Source organism: Sinohyriopsis cumingii, chromosome 1 (assembly GCF_028554795.1).
Source record: "Sinohyriopsis cumingii isolate HCF-2022 chromosome 1, ASM2855479v2, whole genome shotgun sequence".
NCBI lineage: Eukaryota > Metazoa > Mollusca > Bivalvia > Unionida > Unionidae > Sinohyriopsis > Sinohyriopsis cumingii.
The window spans coordinates 111,055,441-111,061,454 of NC_142961.1; positions in this window are offsets into that span (position 1 = coordinate 111,055,441).

Genomic DNA, 6,014 nt, shown 5'->3' on the forward strand with positions numbered 1-6,014 from the left:
TCAATAGCAATAAAATATTTGACCATATTTCATGTTTACTTTACCCGTGAACTTCCATCACACCATAGTCCTGTCATGAGTATTTCATAGTGAAAAGCACAGCCAAACAGCGACAGTCTAATTTCGATAGAACTGTTTGGCTCCACACCAAACCAGAAACATTTTATCCTGGTTGGACCATAGTCAGAGGCATGAAATGTAACCATTAACACCAATACCATACCATAACATTACATTATCAGTGAGAAATAGCAGGGGAAATTATCAATAAAGTCAGCTCATAAATTCTCCACCCACATACCAATATTTCAGCTTACCCAAAAATGAAAAATGTCTGTTTCAGTGTCAGGGATGGTCCTGGCTTTTAAAAAGCTGTCGCCAAAAAAATCGCCAACCTCAATATTTTGTCGCCAATTTTCAAAAAGTGTCACCAGAACAAGTAGTGTACACTTTTTGAAGTGTTAATTTAGTCTATTAATGTAACAGGCAATGAAAATTACAAAAGATGGGTTAGTTAATACTCTAATTACAATAAGCATTAACAAAATGTTACAAAGTGTTATATGAAGATCCGTCGCGATTTTAGGGCTGCCAACTTGTTGAATGCAGTTTCAAAATCTAATTTTTCACATCTGTACTTGCTGATTCTCATTAAATTCTCGAGAGATGAGATGCAGAGTTTATTTCTGATGTCAGTTTTTATGAGGTTCATCTTACTGAATCCACGTTCACAGTCTACAGTGCTGACAGGTGACACCAGTAGTCTCTCGGCAGCCCCCCCCCCCCCCCTTATGGCTAGCTTCACAAAGCTTGAAGTGAATTGCTTCCTAAATCCCAAGAATGATCACTGAATGCTGTATAAATTTTCTCGACAAGCAAACTAGGATCTCCATTCCCACGAATGAAACTTGCACGAGTCAACACCTGGCAATATTGGACCGTATATATAAGCATAAATTCACACCCAATTTATTGTATTGTATTGGTATATGTAAAAAAAAAAAAACATAAAAAAAAACAGAAGGATTAGCCATTCAATTAATTGTATCTGTTCTATTCGCGTCTTCAGAAGTCGGTCAGTTGTAGGTATTGTTCGGTAGCATATTGACTGTATCACAGCATACTCAGCCCAGATGTCAGCATAAGCAGATTATGATGTAACAATGCACTCTAAAGATAGGGTTGTCAATACGAACAAAGGATCGTTTGTGTAACAGATTGATTCCAATGCATTGCTTAGTCAAGTTTGTGGCTTCCTTTCATTCTCCCTTTTAATTTATCCAGTCAAAATCCATGTACAAATTAAATAACCAAAAAGTCTGTCGCCAAAAAAATCGCCAGATGGGATATTTTTGTCGCCAGTAAGGAAAAAAAATCGCAATTTGCGACATTGGCGAAGCCCAGGACGATCCCTGAGTGTTGGCTACCCACACGAGAGTACAGTAAAAAAAAAAGCTGCTAGAGATTTTCATCCCAAATAAAAAAGTTATATATTTAATGCAATCTCAAATATAAAACCATGCTTTGTTGCCAAGTCGTTTGACAAAATTCAAAACTGCAGGTCATGACAATATTTCATAAAATTTGAACTAAAGATTTTAAATTTAATATTTATTATGAAATCTTTTAAAGTTGTAACTTGCCAAAAGATGTGCAAAAAGAAACTAACATAATCCATCTATACAACTGCTACCATAGATCGCCTGCAGAGCGTACAAGTTTGTCCCTAGGTTTATCAAAATGAGGTCCGAAGCCGTTCACTAGCACATAATTATTTGATATGTTAACATGAAAGGTGTAAAAAAATTAAAACCTACACTTTTCAAGAAGGGCTGTGTTATAACAGAGGCATGATGATTTCCAAAGGCCAAATCCTTAAAATGATGCATGTCCAGTTAACTGCGTCGTTCCATCGACCTGTCTGAAGTATTTGGACAAGACATCCAAAACTAGACAGCAACATGTTAACAGCCAGTCCTGATCCAAGTAATCCTGATACTGAGGCGTTTAGAATTACATTTAGTTATAATTGTTTATATGCAGTTCCAGTATGCAATTTCTAAAACTGACATTAAATATTTTCTTACTCATTTTACAGGGAATGCGATTATTAAACAATACAAAAATGGTGGAAATGATCAACCAGATGACAAAACTACATCATCAGGCAGGCGCAGATTGTCCACTAATGGAGGTAAACATCCGCCAAGAAGTTAAGTAGGGCTTGGGCTGGAATATGATCTTAAAATGTGTGAATTGTGTCTTCATCTCACCGAAATTCAAACTGCACAAAGAGGTTCCATCCACCAACGCAGGCTGCAGTGAACTTGGGACTCCAAGTGGGATTTAAAGAGAAACCAAAGGGAAATACAATGGTCAGACTCTTGCTTACATCAATTGATATTTCTCCTCCATTCCTCCAGTGACATGCAAAGGACTGCACATAGAGTAGCAACAGTTACAACTGAACTAAACAAGAAGGATATGTCAGAAAAATTAAACTGATACGTGACATGACTAAAGCTTATAGTAGCACAGACCCTTCCCCTACCAACACTGCATTTTGATGCACGCTACAGCTCTATTTCGTTACTGCAGAGAAACCAGGAAAAGCGTCTTCACAAGATGCCAGAAAAAATGCTTGTGAAACAATGACTGACCAGAACTATATCATTGTGGCTTTGTGTGAAAACAAATTGTGTTGGACTGGAGCATGAAAATGTTTCATATGTAGCATCTCACTCTGAATTTCAAATGGGGCGTGCATTTGGGACACAGTTTGCGCATCAAGAAGTTTTAGTTAAGTTTGTGACTTCAGACGGTGACGCAGAATATGCCCTTGGATTTCAAGAAGCATATTAAACATTTCATTCCACGTGACAAGTGGAACGTTTATCCGATCCAATTCATTTGGAAAGTCACAATTTAATAAATAATCTGCCATATTCAGTGTTGCTATTTTTCCTGGTGTTTCAACAAGAGAAAGCAAGAAGCAGGCGCAAAAAGTTCTTACTCAAGACGTTAAGGCCCGCTGAAGCTTAGTATTAAAAAAGTAATTGGAAAAAATTGAGGTACTTTACGGAAAATCAAGTTGTTGTTGCTCAAAGTTTGACATGCAACACCGTGTTGCTATGAAACTGACTGGTTCGATTCTGGAGATACTCTATGGTCTGTGGTGGCAATAACATAAATAACTGGTGGCTCAAGTCCAAATTGTTGGGTTCAAACAAAATCACCATATGCATATGAATGAGAATGACATGCTGTTACTACAAGAAATCCTGAAAATTAAGTAAGTGAAACTGCTTTAATGACAATGAGACTTTACACAAACACAAAAAGTGTCAGGCTGTGTACAGATCTCTGGGTGTTTCTCTACCAAAGAATGCCAACTACTCCAGGAATTTTGAAGAGAGATGTTCCAGTCTAGGGAAGTATCATGTATTGTGCATGCATTGTGGAAAGGATTTTAATATTGGTCATGGTGGTAAATTTGAAACGGATAAAACACTTGAAACAAAGAAACACATCGAATTAGCTCGTGTCACAAACTCCAGTACTAAGGTAACTTCTATTTTACAGCAGAACTCAAGTGCAGACACAAAGGTTGTAAATGCAGAGGTGTTATTTACCGAGCACGGACTACCCCTAGGGGCCTTTGTTCAAACGGATGTTTCCTGATTCCAAAATTGTAGAATAATATGCATGTGCAAGAACAAAATCATCTATTGTTGTTCAGTGTTTAGCTGAAGATACTTCACTTAAAATAGTTCAAGCCATGAAAATTAGGCCGTTTAGTATTGCCACAGACTGAAGTAGTGATTTGGACGACAAAATGTTGTACCCCGTCTGTGTCAGATACTTTGACAACACAAAAAGGTAACGTCGTGAGAGGTCTTCTTTCATTACCAGAATTAACAATATACTCCACTGGAGATAACATTTTTGATTTGCATTTGCTATTATTTGGAGAAAAGTAATAAAAGGAAAAATAGGTTTAAACTTATTGCAATATGGGTTTGACTTTGAAGACTATAACGTTCTAAAGCACGCGTATACAACATGGTTATCGCTTGGCAAATATATTAGCTATTTACTTGACCTTTAGACAACAATACAAGATTTCTTTTGAACTGAAAGTGAGTCTGCAGAAAGAAACAGGAAAAAAAGAATGAAGACGAGTAGCACTAGAGTCTGTTATTAGAAGTCAGAAGAGAAAAAGAGATAAAAGTATAGGTAGAAATACTGATAATAAAGAGGATGGGTCATCAGAAAGGACGAAATTTAAATCCATGGAATTTTTATTTGAGAAGTCTATATCTATCCAGCATGAGGAACTCCAGGCCTTGTATAACAATGTGAAAAATAAATGTTGAGACAGAAAACTGCAACCCCATTGTTAGTAATTGGATCTTGTTCTTTAGAGGACAAATTGAGTACAAATGTAGTTAGTAAGAAGCATGCTGGATCTTCTCATTCTTCTAAGGGCAAAACTAGCAAAAACGATGTCAACAGAAAGAAACATAATCTTTTCACTGTTTGGAAGAATCAAAGTGTGAGATGGTTTTCAACAAAGCTGTATTGCTTTCTTATGAAGAGTGCCATTTCTTTGTTTGATGCAGCGAATATTGTCTCACAGAAAGAAGAGCCATGTATTTATATTATGCACAATATTCTTTCAAACCAGTTGTCAGATTTGCTAATAAGATTTATTAAGCCAGAAATCATTTCATCAGCCAAGCTTTTAACTGATATAGACTTTCATGACCGAGCAAACCAGAAAGATAATGAAGATCTTACTATTGGTGCAGAAGCAAGAGAATTCATAGAACACAATTCTACACTTGCAGTGAAGGTGTTCTATGATAATGTTATAGATTATCATGCTACAGCGTGTGATTACACGCTCCAGAAATTCCCATATGGAGATGAAGTGATTTTAAATGTTTCAGTTCCTGATGTAAATGAGAGACTGTCAAAAAGCTTTAAAAATGTAAGATTCTTTGTCAAGATATATACCTTTCCATTGCCACCCTATTCTACCTTGGATCATTTGAAAACGATAATTCCTGAAGTTTAAAGTTGGCATTCTACCTGACAATGTACTTCATGCAGAGGTGATGTGCAATGCCACATTATTTCCCAACTAAAAGACCCAAGCACTGGAAGATTTCCTCTTCTTTTTCAGGTTACGAAAGGAATATTGGTTGTTAACTTTCTAATGCTGACTGAGAGATTGTTCAGTATTGTTAAAAACAATAAAACTGAAGTCTGATCCAGGCTGAGTAACTCAAGTGATCATTGCTCTGCCGATATGCAAAACATTCATGGTCTCACCTGGTACAAATTGTTTTGAATTGCAATATGGCAGTATCTTGCCTGCTATAGCTAAAAGTGATACATATGAAAACTTGATCAGTCAACGATGTTAAAAGACAAGAAGGGTAAATAAATTGTGTAGTACGTATAAGTTCATTGAATTTTTAGTATATGTAGATTACTCTTTTTCTGCTCTGATATCTATAATCGTCAAACTGGATTACACTTTGGCCTCTCCAAGGGGTTGACATGTATGGATTTTGGTAATTTTAACCCAGAATGTAGATATATCTTCAGAATACCATAACTTATACCACCTCACTAACTTTGAGGTATTTTAAACACAAAATTTGTTAATTATAGATTTAACCAAACGTAGCCTGAGATTATGTCTTGACACTGTCATAGACAAGTTCATTTATCTATGTAAAACATCACATTCAAGGTCAAAACCGTGACACACAAATTTGTACTGCACTTAAAGATGTCTTGTCAGCAAAATGTAAGAAAATAGTTGTGATTGCTAATTTAGTATGTTGAAGTTGTTCAAGAATATTATATGTTTTCAGTACGCCGCATTAAAAAAAAGAAACAGAGCTTATGATGGATTCCCGGAATTCGTATTTGGCCAATCGAATGTGAGTCTCTTTTGTTATTGTAATAATTGCACCTGTATAACATTACAGAAAAAACGT